The sequence below is a fragment of the Pelmatolapia mariae genome, linkage group LG3_W (genome assembly GCF_036321145.2).
Source record: "Pelmatolapia mariae isolate MD_Pm_ZW linkage group LG3_W, Pm_UMD_F_2, whole genome shotgun sequence".
In the NCBI taxonomy this organism is placed as follows: Eukaryota; Metazoa; Chordata; class Actinopteri; order Cichliformes; family Cichlidae; genus Pelmatolapia; species Pelmatolapia mariae.
The window spans coordinates 31,327,481-31,341,280 of NC_086229.1; the positions used below are offsets into that span (position 1 = coordinate 31,327,481).

The 13,800-nt window shown below is 42.3% G+C and overlaps 1 protein-coding gene across 1 annotated transcript in view; it reads right to left on the bottom strand.

Annotated features, from left to right (window-relative positions):
• LOC134621997 (E3 ubiquitin-protein ligase TRIM21-like) overlaps positions 1-13,800 on the bottom strand; it is a 470,763-nt gene that overhangs the window by 396,572 nt on the left and 60,391 nt on the right. The window lies entirely within an intron of this gene.

Sequence of the window (13,800 nt, forward strand, 5' to 3'; positions counted from 1 at the left end):
TAATTATAGTATTTCTACCAAATCATAGTATTACTACTAAAAAATAGTATTTCTGCCAAATCTTGATAGTTCTGCTATGTTATTGTACTTGTAATTAATTATAGTATTTGTGCCAAAGCATAGTATTTCTGCCAAATCTTAGTATTATTGCTAAATCATAGTATTTGAGCAAAATCATAGTATTTGAGCAAATTCATTCTTTTTGTGCCATAGCATAGTATATTTGCTGAATCACAGCATTTCTGCTATGTTGTAGTATTTGTCCTAAATCACAGTATTTGTGCAATATTTAGGTATTTTTGGTTAAATAAAGTATCTCTGTAATCTTGTACCATGTTATGCTAAATTCCTCTATTTCTGAGAAGTTATCATGTTTCTGCTAAGTTACAATATTTCTGCTAAGTTCTGCTAGGTTATTTTATTTCTGCCAAGTATTATGTTTTCTTTACATTATTGTAGTTCTGCTAAGTATTTACATTTTTGCTAAGTTCTTATGCTTCTGCAAAGTTATTACAATTTTTTTCTATTTTTCAGCTTTTTCAGCTAATTTTAGCAGACAGCTTCAGCGTTCCAGCATCCACACTGCATTTTCGCAGGAAATGCAAATTTTTCTAGTTGTGTGGATGCTTTATGCATCCACACTATTGTTTTCCTGTTTCTCTTTATTCTTTATTATTATTATTCTTCTAGTTGCTTCCGTACGTTTTTCGTCCGTTAACTACTTCCACAATTTTTGTGCTATTTTCACCATTCAAATTTTAAACTATTCTGCTATTTCTGCTAATTCCTGCTATGATTTTTGGTATTTTCTGCTATTATACTTTTTAAAATATTACGTTTTTTTCCTTTAATTTGTCCCATTGAAATGAATGGGAAACTTCCAAAATTCTGCTAAAACTTGCTTGTTTTTGAAACTTAACTACTTCCTCATACTTTCACCTAGAACAACCATTCAAACTTTAAAATGTTCACAATTTATTGGGCTATTCATATATGATTCAGCTTTTTCATATCTTTTATAGTTCTAATCTTATCCCTCTTTAAGTTCTGAGTTGCAAAATTATGATTTTTCAGAAAATACATGCGTTGTTATGGTTGCTATGCACTTGGCTTTCAGTGAGCCACTGTAAGTTTTGCAGTCTTCTCTTCATGTCCGAACAACTTCTTACTACTCGCTCAATTTTCACTCAACCCACACAAATTATACATCAAAACGTAGGTATTTTTGCTGGCTTTCAGAGAATGTCACTGTCATTATTGTAGGATTTATAGAATTTTGCCAAATCTCCTCAGACCAACACAAGGTTGGAAAAGTCTCAATACAAAGTCAATGGAGAGTTTGTTCAAAATCACCGCTTGATTTCTGTCATGAGAGGCATATTCGAATCGTCATATCTCCTTAACGAAGCGAAGTTAAAACATGAGGCTTGTCCCAGTATATCTTCAGACACTCCTGACGCTCACAATTCAAGAATTTTTTTCTCAACTATTACCGTTCTGAGATGAGTTACACTTGTTTGAGGGTAGGAAATTCGTCCTTCGCTCAGATTTCTTCAGATTTCAAACTCTGGAAATGAGGCACTTTTTTCTCTCGTCATATCTTTTTTTTGGATTTCCACAGAGACCTGAAAATTTCCATGACTGTTCACCAAAGCCTGCTGTCTCTTACGGTGAAAGAATGATATCGATACTCCAAATAGATTTAGAGTTACAAAGCGTTGTTTGAGGGTGAGTCAAGGCAGTTTTCGCTTTGCCTCTGATCAGTCATGGTGCATTAGAAGTCAAATATATTCAATAATTCATATCTTAATGATAAATTGTCAACACTGTAAGATTCCCCCATCTCTTCTGAACAAAACGGTGTAAGAATGACCGTGCTAGCCCCTACGGTTAGGAAATTATAGCCATTTGTTTGAGGGGAGTCCTCACTATGGAAAATAGACTGCACAAATCCTGTCTCTCTCTGTGGTGCGTGTGTGTAAGCTGGTGCACCTGTTTTGGCGGGAAAAAGTGTACAGCCTCTCTGATTGGTGGATTCAAATTTAGCAGCTCCCAGGCTGCTTGACTGACCTAGAAACTTGCTGTTCTCTCCCTGTGTGTGTGTGTGTGTGTGTGTGTGTGTGTGTGTGTGTGACAGAGAGAGAGAGAGAGAGAGGGCGAGAGAGAGTTTTTATGGGAGCATCTTATTGTATGATTTAAATTCAATATATTTAGACTGGTTGACTGAATTTGATCCTGTGTGTGTCTCTCTGTGCTTGTGTGTTTCCATATGAGTCCATATTTGTGATTGTGTGACTGTTATACTTTTTTTTTGCTGATTTTTTTTTTCATTTAACAATTACATTTGAGGGACCCTTAGCATGTTCAGGATTTTTTCAGCTGTTCATTTTGCTTTTCCAATTTTTCTATTTAACTTATTACTATTGTGCTGAGTCATAGCATTTCTGCTGCTTTTCAGTATTTGTGCTAAATACAGCATTACTGCTAAATCATACTATTTCTGCTATTTTATAAGATTTGTGCTAAATACAGCATTTCTGCTAAATCATATTATTTCTACTATTTTATAGGATTTGTACTTAATATAATATTTCTGCTTAATTATAGTATTTCTGCCATTTTATAGTATTTGTGCTAAAACATAATATTTCTACTAAATGCAGTATTTCTGGGTAATCATTGTATTTCTATATATTTCTGCCAGGTCCCCAGGGAGTCAGTCCTCTGTAAGGACTGTAATATTCAAACTTACCTATCAGGACCTGGACGGCTTCCCAGCCAGCCAATCATATCTGAGCCCTGGCACATTCAAATTTGCATATTGGGGCCTTCATGGCTTCTAAGACAACCAATCATATCTGAGCCCTGGCACATTCAAATTTGCATATTGGGTCATTCATGGCTTCTAAGCCAACCAATCATCTATGTCATATATCTTTAATATTTCATATTTGTATTTTAAATGGTCAACATTTCAAGATTCCCCCATGTCTTCTGAACAAAACGGTCTAAGAATGACTGTTTTAGCACCTACGGTTAGGAATTTATGGCCATTTGTTTGAGGGGAATCCTGACTATGAAAAATAGACAGCACAAATCCTGTCTCTGTGCTGCGTGTGTAAAAAGAGGTGCACCTGTTTTGGCGGGAAAAAGTGCACAGCCTCTCTGATTGGTGGATTCAAATTTAGCAGCTCCCAGGCTGCTTGACTGACCTAGAAACTTGATTTTCTCTCCCTGTGTGTGTGTGTGTGTGTGTGTGTGTGTGTGTGTGTGTGTGTGTGTGTGTGTGTGTGTGACACAGGGAGAGAAAGAGAGAGAGAGAGAGCCTTTCTATGGGAGCATCTTATTATATGATTTAAAGTCAATATATTTAGACTGGTTGACTGAATTTGATCCTGTGTGTGTCTCTCTGTACATGTGTGTTTCCATATGTGTACATATTTGTGATTGTGTGACTGTTATACTTTTTTTTTTTTTGCTGATTTTTTTTCATTTAACAATTACAATTGAGGGACCCTTAGCATGTTCAGGATTTTTTCAGCTGTCCATTTTGCTTTTCCAATTTTTCTATTTAACTTATTACTATTGTGCTAAGTCATAGCATTTCTGCTGATTTACAGTATTTGTGCTAAATACAGCATTTCTGCTAAATCATACTATTTCTGCTATTTTATAGGATTTGTACTTAATATAGTATTTCTGCCATTTTATAGGATTTGTGCTAAAACATAGTATTTCTACTAAATGCAGTATTTCTGGGTAATCATTGTATTCCTGTATATTTCTGCCAGGTCCCCAGGGAGTCAGTCCTCTGTAAGGACTGTAATATTCAAACTTACCTATCAGGACCTGGACGGTTTCCCAGCCAGCCAATCATATCTGAGCCCTGGCACATTTAAATTTGCATGTTGTTGGCTTCATGGCTTCTAAGACAACCAATCATATCTGAGCCTTGGCACATTCAAATTTGCATATTGGGTCATTCATGGCTTCTAAGCCAACCAATCATCTATGTCATATATCTTTAATATTTCATATTTGTATTTTAAATGGTCAACATTTCAAGATTCCCCCATGTCTTCTGAACAAAACGGTCTAAGAATGACTGTTTTAGCCCCTACGGTTAGGAATTTATGGCCATTTGTTTGAGGGGAATCCTGACTATGAAATATAGACAGCACAAAACCTGTCTCTGTGCTGCGTGTGTGTAAAAAGAGGTGCACCTGTTTTGGCGGGAAAAAGTGTACAGCCTCTCTGATTGGTGGATTCAAATTTAGCAGCTCCCAGGCTGCTTGACTGACCTAGAAACTTGATTTTCTCTCCCTGTGTGTGTGTGTGTGTGTGTGTGTGTGTGTGTGTGTGTGTGTGTGTGTGTGTGTGTGTGTGTGTGACACAGAGAGAGAGAGAGAGAGAGGGAGAGAGAGAGAGAGAGAAAGAGAGAGAGAGAGGGCGAGAGAGAGAAAGAGAGAGAGAGAGAAAGAGGGGGAGAAAGAGAGAGAGAGAGCAGGAAAAGAGAGAGACCGAGTTTTGAGATGTGAGAGATTTGTGACGTTTAGCGTGTTTGCAGTGTGTAGTTAATGTGTTGTGTTGTGTAGTTAGTGTGTAGTGTTGTGGATAGTTTTGTGTTGTGTGTCAGAACAATGAGACGACTGCTGTCTCCAGGTAGAAACAGCAGTGATACACCTGCTGCTGTCAGACCTGCAGGTATCAGGCTGTGATGTTCTCCTTTATAGTGGACAGAAATTATGTTTTTGGAGTAGCACAAATAATTTGTGTGGCATCTTATTGAATGCAGAACAGCTGATTGTTCTGTAAATAGTTTGAAATGGTTATTTTAAAAAAGGGTAAAAGGTAAATGGATGCAAATAACTTTGTTGTTTGCAAAACTTGTGCATAGGATTTTAAAATTGACAATTAATATTTGCATTTGAAGTTATGAAATATGATTCATTAAACATGTTTGTGGTTGTTACAGTAAAAATATAACTTTTTCTACTGTGATTTTATGTTTTTTGTCTGACTTTAGATCAATTCTGGTTATACAGTATGACAAAATGAGAACATAACTGTAAATTCAGGCACATGTGGTTGTGCTAAAAAGAATGATACCAAACAAGGCAAAGCAAATAGTTTTTAAAGGTAAAATGTGGAGAGAAAAGTAGTTAAAAATGGCCAATTATACCCTGGACGCCAGGGGTTTAAACGTTCTTTGTTTTTTTTTTTAAGTAACGCAATAGTTACTTTTCCAAGTAATTAATTACTTTTAGAATATTGTAACTCAGTTACTAACTCAGTTACTTTTTTGAAGAAGTAACTAGTAACTATAATTGAATTACTATTTCAAAGTAACTTGCCCAACACTGGCTGTCCGTTTAAATGGTCTTACCTGTAACACTGCTGTATCCACCGGATTCCAGCCAGAGTGGATTCTGGAGTCTTCCACGCTCCTGTTACTGATCCTCCATCTGGATGGATGATAACAACCTTCTGAACAATCTAGCAGGTGGAGATGGCCCATATCTATGGGACTGATTTCTGCTAATAACGCCCATTGTATGGACTGATAACAGCCGAAGCGGGTGAATAAAGTCACCGTGTCGCTAGCTGTGCCATTACCCAGCATACACCTCTCCCTCCATAAATGCAATAAACGATACAAAAGTAATGGCCTATAATTAATTTATCTGCTGTATCTGCTGTTTCTCAGGTAGTTGCTTACATTATATAATATATTGTGTTCAGTACACGTCACTACAATGTGATTTCAGAAATGTATAAATATACGGACAACAGGCTCTTCCGCGGAAATCTCTTGTCGTCAATAAACTGTGGCCATCCCGGTGTATGTCGGCATCGACTACGCTGCCATGGCCGCCGAGCAACGTGCTGACCCGGACATCCTGGCCCTTCAGTCAACGAAAACGGGCCTCGTGCTGGAGGACACCCCGGTGTGGGACGGCGGTCCGCAACTTCTTTGCGACGTTTCCACCGGCCGCCCCCGCCCGGTGGTTCCCCTTTCGTGGCGTCGTCGTGTTTTTGACTCGGTGCATGCCCTCTCTCATCCCGGTGTCCGGGCCTCGGTCAAGCTGGTCAGCGCCAGGTTCGTTTGGCCGGGCCTTCGCAAGACGGTGAAAGAATGGGCGGCGGCTTGTATCCCATGCCAACGCTCGAAAATCCACCGGCACACGCAGGCACCTCTCGAACCTTTCCGTATCCCCGGTAGGCGTTTCGATCACGTTCATGTGGACCTGGTTGGTCCCTTGCCGCAGTCACAGGGTTTCACGCACCTTTTGACTGTGGTGGACCGCACGACCAGGTGGCCGGAGGCGGTACCCCTGGCGTCCACTACAGCGGCGACGGTGGCCAGAGCATTTTTGTCGACGTGGGTTTCACGTTTCGGTCCCCCTGCTGACATTACCTCGGACAGGGGCCCCCAGTTTGTTTCTGAGCTTTGGTCTGCCATGGCTGACGGCCTGGGGGTCAAGGTCCACCGCACCACTGCATACCACCCGCAAGCTAATGGGATGTGCGAACGGTTTCACCGGTCTCTTAAGGCTGCGCTCCGGGCTTCCTTGACAGGTGGCGACTGGGTCAACCGTCTTCCGTGGGTTTTGCTGGGATTGCGTAGCGCGGTTAAAGAAGACCTCGGGGTTTCCCCGGCTGAACTGGTCCTCGGCCAGCCCCTCCGGGTCCCCGGGGAATTCTTGCCTGAGAGCCCTCCCCCATGTTTTGATACCTCTTTGTTGCCTTTTCGCCCCCCAAAAGACTCATTTCCTGTTCCTGGTCCTGTGCACCACTGCCTGCCTGACACTTTTGTTCCGAGTTCGTTGGACTCTGCTCGTTTCGTTTTCGTCAGGCACGATGCCCATAGGACTCCGCTGCGCCCCCCATATGACGGGCCATACAGGGTTCTTAAACCAGGCAACAAACATTTCATTTTGGACTTTGGCGGTCGGCAGGAGGTTGTCTCTGTTGACAGACTTAAGCCTGCACATGTTATGCATGAGGATCAGGTGGTCCCGGCCCAGGCCCCTCGCCGCGGCCGCCCGCCTGGCACCGGGCTGATGGATTCTGTTTTTTCCCCCAGGAGCGACCCACAGTCAACGGAGTCCGGGTCGTCTGCAGCTTTTTCTGACCGCCAGTGCCAGCCTCGCTTCTGGGCTGGGTTGCCCTCTGTCAGTTCCCCACCCCCCCGGTTCAGCCGTTCCGGCCGTTTGCTTAAGCCCCGGGTCCTGGACTAGTTCTGCTGGGTGTTCGGGGGGGGCATGTGTGGTGGACCACTAGAGGGCTCCACTCACACCCAGTGTTGACAAAGTGTGTTCTTCTGTTTTGTGGCGCGATATGCGCAGTTGATGTGAGAGACGAATAAAGAAGGAGTGAAAACTGAGAGCTCTGTGTCGTTGATGCTTACCTCCACAAAACAACGATTAGGGAGCAGCATAGTATTCAATAGGAGGACCCTGCACGTCAATTCTCGACGCGAGGGGGGTACCCTGCGCGTCGATAAGTGAAGCAGAGGGAGCCTGACCATGCGTCACACGTTCGACGAGTTGGGAGTGAGAACGTGTTGGCTGAGGACCCCACTGCAAGTAAGAGTGATTGATCCATTTAATTCATTCATCTGTCAAGTTCAAATTGTTGAACATTGAAGCATCACAGACCTGTCCATCTCCAAAGAATTGATCCAGCCCTAACTATATGCTTTAGCAAAAACGAAAGTTTTAATCCTAATCTTGTCACGGCCTGGGGGATCAGCAGGACGCTGATCGGCCATTTCTACCTTTTTCTCTCTCTCTCTCTCCTCCTCTCTGTCACCGGGGCGAAACTCATTGTGGGTTCACGTCCTCGGCCCATGCCCGCTGAAGGGGAAAACACCTGATGCCCATCAATGTGATCGGCATTTAAGCCAGGAAGAGACAGCTGGTCTTCACTGGATCATTAGCTGTGTCCCAAAACGTTGGCTGCATCCTTCGGAGGACCCGGTGTTGTGCCCAAAAGTGATTGTCTGTCAGAAACTGATTGCCGTCCACGGGAGCGCGCGCGCAGCTGCTTAAAGCTGCAGCGCCCGAATTACTTGCGTTGCCAGCTACTTCCGTGCAACTGATATAACGTAGGGGGAAGAAAAACCCCAAACACATTTATGCCTTTGTTATTAGGCAAAGGTATGCATTTATGGAACTTTAACGTTTCTTGTAACCGAATTATGACGCTTGTCAGAAGTTTGCTTTCATCATGTAGCGCTGTAACGAATGACTACACGCATCACGATGGAATAATTAATGCCTACAGGTTTAGTATGTCTAATCTCGTTGTTAATATTTGTTATAAGACTGTCGAATAGTAGTTAAAACAACAAAGACCTATTGTGCCAGTATCACCATGACTCTTTCTTCTTTGTTCAGAATAACGACTGAGAACATGGCATTTTAGCGCTACCAAAAATATTTCGGCTTCAAACTTGTTGGATATATTCCAGAAGGGTTACATGTAATATATTATATCCCAAAAACTCTCCAAGAACTGCTGAATAACTTGTACAGGAACAATAAAACTGATAATATGCAATTTCCAACCTGCCAAAAAGTGATTGTGGTCTATATCTTGTCACTGAAATACTATTTCTGTTAGGTGTTGGGTTTTAGTGATGTGGTGTTTTTGTTTGTATGTGTTTTTGGTGCCTCCCTTTTTGTATAGGTAGGCGGGGCAGTGAGTCACTGAACCTGGCGCACCTGTTACTCATCAGATGCTCTCTTCAGAAGTGTTTTTAGGAGCTACCTGACAGAAGATTAGTGTCGGAGTATTGGCGTTTTTGGAGTTTGGAAATTCTGCCCTGCCTGTTGGAGCCCTCGGATTACTTTGGTGTCTGTAAGGAGTTTTTGTTTCCTCCCTAGGATTTTGGCCTCGACTGTTTTGCCTAGCCTGGAGGTTTTGGGCTCCAAACTGTGCCAAGTAAGCTCTCCAACTCTCTGTAAAGTTTTAAGCTTTTTTTCGGTTAACGGGCGAGACCCTCCTAATTCTCCTCCCTCTCCTTTTTCTAGATCGAGTGCACTGCTTATGTGTATTTTCGTCACTAGCACGTCCTGGCTCCGCGTCCTCATTCACACACGTTGTACATATGTTGTCCTTGTAAATATCTCCCCCCCTCACTGTAAATAAACTGCCTTCACTGCAACTCTGCCTCCGTGCGTTCTGCTTCTTGGGTCCATCAGCTTTTGTCCTAACAATTTCTGCTTCAAACTTGCTGGATGTCATTCAGAAAGGTCCTATGTCAAATATTAAATCTCAAATAGTCCCTCAGAACTGCTGAATAACCTTTAAGGGAACAATAAAACTGACAATATGCAATTTTCAACCTGCCAAAAAGTGATTGTGGCCTATAACTTGTCACTGAAACAATATTTCTGCATCAGACTTGTTGGGTATCATCCAAAAGGATCATATGTGGCACATAATATCCCAAACAGTCTCTAGGAAATCCTGAATAATCTTTAAGGGAACAATAAAACTAATAATATGCAATTTTCAAGCTGCCAAAAAGTGATTGTGGACTATAACTTGTCACTGAAACAATATTTCTGCTTCAAACTTGCTGGAAGTCATTCGAAAGGGTCATATGTGACATATTATAACTCAAACAGTCCCATAGAATTGCTGAATAACCTTTAAGGGAACAATAAAACTGATAAAATGCCATTTTCAGCCTGCCAAAAAGTGATTGCCGCCTATATCTTGTCACTGAAACAATATTTCTGCTTCAAACTTGACTGATATCATTGTTCATACTTTACTTTTGCGACTTCGGGAAAAACCGCCGTAAAACAAAAAACTGTACTTAAGCTGCGAGAAACCGCCTCTGTCCGCCGATCAACGGACCCTGACCCTAATCCTAACCCTAACCCTAACCTTTTAATAACGGTAAGCAGGATTGATATTGTCTTTGCATCACTGGAATTTCATAAATGCAAGAATGGCTTGGCGCGCAAAAGAATAACGTCACAACATTCTGATTGGTCACTTGCAATGTTGATCCTGGAACAACATTTTCATGATGATCTGGGAACAACACCAACACGAGGAAATCAGATCATCCCAGTTTTATTGTTCCCTTAAAGGTTATTCAGCAGTTCTGAGGGACTATTTGAGATTTAATATTTGACATAGGACCCTTCTGAATGACATCCAGCAAGTTTGAAGCAGAAATAGTATTTCAGTGACAAGATATAGACCACAATCACTTTTTGGCAGGTTGGAAATTGCATATTATCAGTTTTATTGTTCCTGTACAAGTTATTCAGCAGTTCTTGGAGAGTTTTTGGGATATAATATATCACATGTAACCCTTCTGGAATATATCCAACAAGTTTGAAGCCGAAATATTTTTGGTAGCGCTAAAATGCCATGTTCTCAGTCGTTATTCTGAACAAAGAAGAAAGAGTCATGGTGATACTGGCACAATAGGTCTTTGTTGTTTTAACTACTATTCGACAGTCTTATAACAAATATGAACAACGAGATTAGACATACTAAACCTGTAGGCATTAATTATTCCATCGTGATGGCAGACAATCACTTTTGGGCACAACACCGGGCTTCGCGGTATACGTGAGCCGGGTCCTCCGCAGACCAAGAAGGCCGGAAGTGCGAGGTTGTGAAATGGGACGGTCTAGCCTTCAGATTTGCGTCACCGCTGTCTTGGTGGAGTTTAATAAACTCGGCCGTCTGCTCCTTGCTGTCTAAAATATAATGGGCATAAATTCTCAACCGTCTCACACTTCTGTTTAATCAGTTTTCTGTTTAACGTTTATTCAGCTGTGTCAAAATCCCGGAGGAACCCACCCGATGGATTAATAAAGTTTTATTTAATCTAATAATCTAATAACTTTGATCTCAGCCAAACCGATTTACTGCGGAACAAATAAAACACAGAAAAAGGCAAACAATTAAATTTTTATGTTATCCGAGTGACTTATATATCATGTTTAACCTGAGTAGCGAAAGAGTGGGGGTCTGAAAACGATGAAGCCGGGAGTCCGCTGCTCTCGTCGGCTGGAGTGACCCTTGAACCCCCCAGCTTGCTATCGAGCGGGTGGGTAAGAGACGTCTCCAAAAATGTCGGCACACTTTTGCAAATATACGATGTCTTGATAAACCAAGCAGATATTTGTAATTTACACAGCTACTTTCCTGCCTGAAAATATGTTAAAAGTTTATTTTGCGACCCAGAAAGTTTAATAAGACTAATTTTAAAACTTAGTAGCAGCCGCCATTGTTGGCAGCTGAAATTTGGCAGAGCCGCGCTATGAATTCTGGGATATGGTGGGCCACGAAGGACACACCGGACCCATCCTTCAAATTCGGGGAAATGAAGGACGCATTTGTTGGCCGCATTTGAAGGAGTCGACGAATTGGGACAGCCTTCGTCGCCTGGCTGTGACGTAATTGGCCTTTTAAATGCGGCCTCCGGAGGATGCAGCCGACGTTTTGGGACACAGCTATTGTCTACCACATGTCAGTGAGAGTCAAAGCTACAGCTCAAGGTAAGTCAAGTGTGTATTCAAGTCAAGTGTAACTTACTCTCGTTTCCTCATCTACAGACCTCCCGGATACTTTTGTAAATGCCGGCAACGCCACTTTACTTTGCGCTTTTATTTTGAAAAGTACCTTAGCACTTCCTCTTTTATTGTGTCAGACTTCCTGTTCTGTTCTCAGTGAAACGACACAAACACGTTGCTTCAGAGTGAGTAAAAACGTTTATTTTTTTTGAAAATACTCATGCAAAACTATGTCTGTGAAGGTTCTCAGTCATCCAGGTCATCGTAGTCAAAGGAGTTTGCAAAGAAAAGCGTCTGGACTTCTTTGAGTTGCTTGAAGACGTTTCACCTCTCATCCGAGAAGCTTCTTCAGTTCTAAGGTCAAATGGCCGAGAGTCCCAGATTTAAACCCAGTGGGAGTATCCCCCCAAGGAGGGACAAAGGACCCCCTGGTGATCCTCTAATCACATGCGCCAAGGTGTGAAAGCGGGTGTGGTACCTAATCAGCCAGGGTTTCGGGTGAGCTCATTGTGAAACCTGGCCCCACCTTGTCATGTGAATTCCTGAGGTCAGATGGCCCAGGATGTGAGTGGGCGTTAAGGCGTCTGGGGAGGGAACTCAAAACTGGATTATAGATGGCAGACAGTTGGTGTCGTAAACCACCGCCTCTGTTCAAAGATGGTCGCTCACAGTGGACATAGATGGCCTCTTTCACTCCTCTTTCAAACCATCTGTCCTCTCTGTCCAAAATGTGAACATTGGCATCCTCGAAAGAGTGACCTTTATCCTTAAGATGCAGATGGACTGCTGAGTCTTGTCCTGTGGAGGTGGCTCTTCTATGACATAGAAGAGCCACCTCCACAAACTCCTTTGACCATGCAAAACTATGTATTTCATTTATCTGTCACATGATATAACTTTGAAAGTTTACTCAATGTGGTTGAATTCATTTTTTATTGTATATACATGTCATTTGTTTGTGGTGTGGAAAGACTGGCTAAGAGATGCGCATGGAGGAGGTTGGCTAGCTGGTTCAGCATGATTAGCACCCTTGGAAGGTCTTAGAGGACAGATATGGGAACCCATTCATTATACAGAAAGCATTTCGTGATAAACTCATGAGATGGCCGAAAATCAGCGCGAATGACCCACTAGCGCTACGAGAGTTTGCAGATTTCCTCAAAGGATGCTCTGAAGCAATCCCACACGTCAAAGGACTAGCTATCCTAAACGATTGCGAAGAAAATCACAAATTGCTCAAAAAACTGCCAGAATGGATCGTGCGCAAGTGGAGTCGAATTGTTGTAGATGAACTTGACGAATCTGGCACCTATCCAAATCTTGCATGCTTCACAGACTTCCTGAGTAGAGAAGCACGGATAGCTTGCAACCCGATAGCTTCTCCACTGTTGATGAATTTCAAACCTGTAGATGATCGAATCCCAAAGAGAGCCAAAGTCTTCAACACAAACATGCAACCAAAGAGTTCCGCTCAAGAGAAACAAGACACAAACATTAGTAAACCAAAATCACCTTGTTCTGTTTGTAGAAATGAAACTCATGGAATCTCAAAGTGTCCCATCTTTGCAGCTAAGAGTGTTGAAGATAAAAAGGCATTCATCCATGAAAACCGGCTCTGCTTTGGATGTTTAAGAAAAGGTCATATCACCAAAAATTTTAAAAGGCGACACACGTGCAACATTTGTGAGCGTCGTCATCCAACCTGCTTGCACGAAAACAGAAAGCAAAACCCTGCAGAAGCAGTAACAAATAGTTCAGCTCCCACGGAAGAACCTGCAAGCCAGGAAACACACAAGGTCATGTCTCATACATCAACACAAAGTATTGTCCCAGTCTTTGTGTCTTCTGCACAAGAACCACAGAGAGAAATACTCACCTATGCATTGCTAGACACACAAAGTGACTCAACATTTGTCTTGGAGGACATACTTGACAAGCTGAATGTGGATGTCCAACCAGTAAAACTGAAACTCCATGACGGCTATTGACACAGTCATCTCGAGTAAGAGTGTTCATGGTTTACAAGTTAGAGGACTCCACTCTGAGAGTTGTATCCAACTACAACAGGCTTATAGCCGCGACTTTATCCCAGTGGACAAGTCGTACATCCCAACGAAGGAAACAGCACTACTGTGGCCTCACCTCAGAAGCTTGGCAGAAAAGTTGCCGCCTCTCCAAGATTGTGATGTAGGGCTCCTGATTGGATATGACTGTCCATCAGCGCTGGCTCCTCTTGAAGTCATCATAG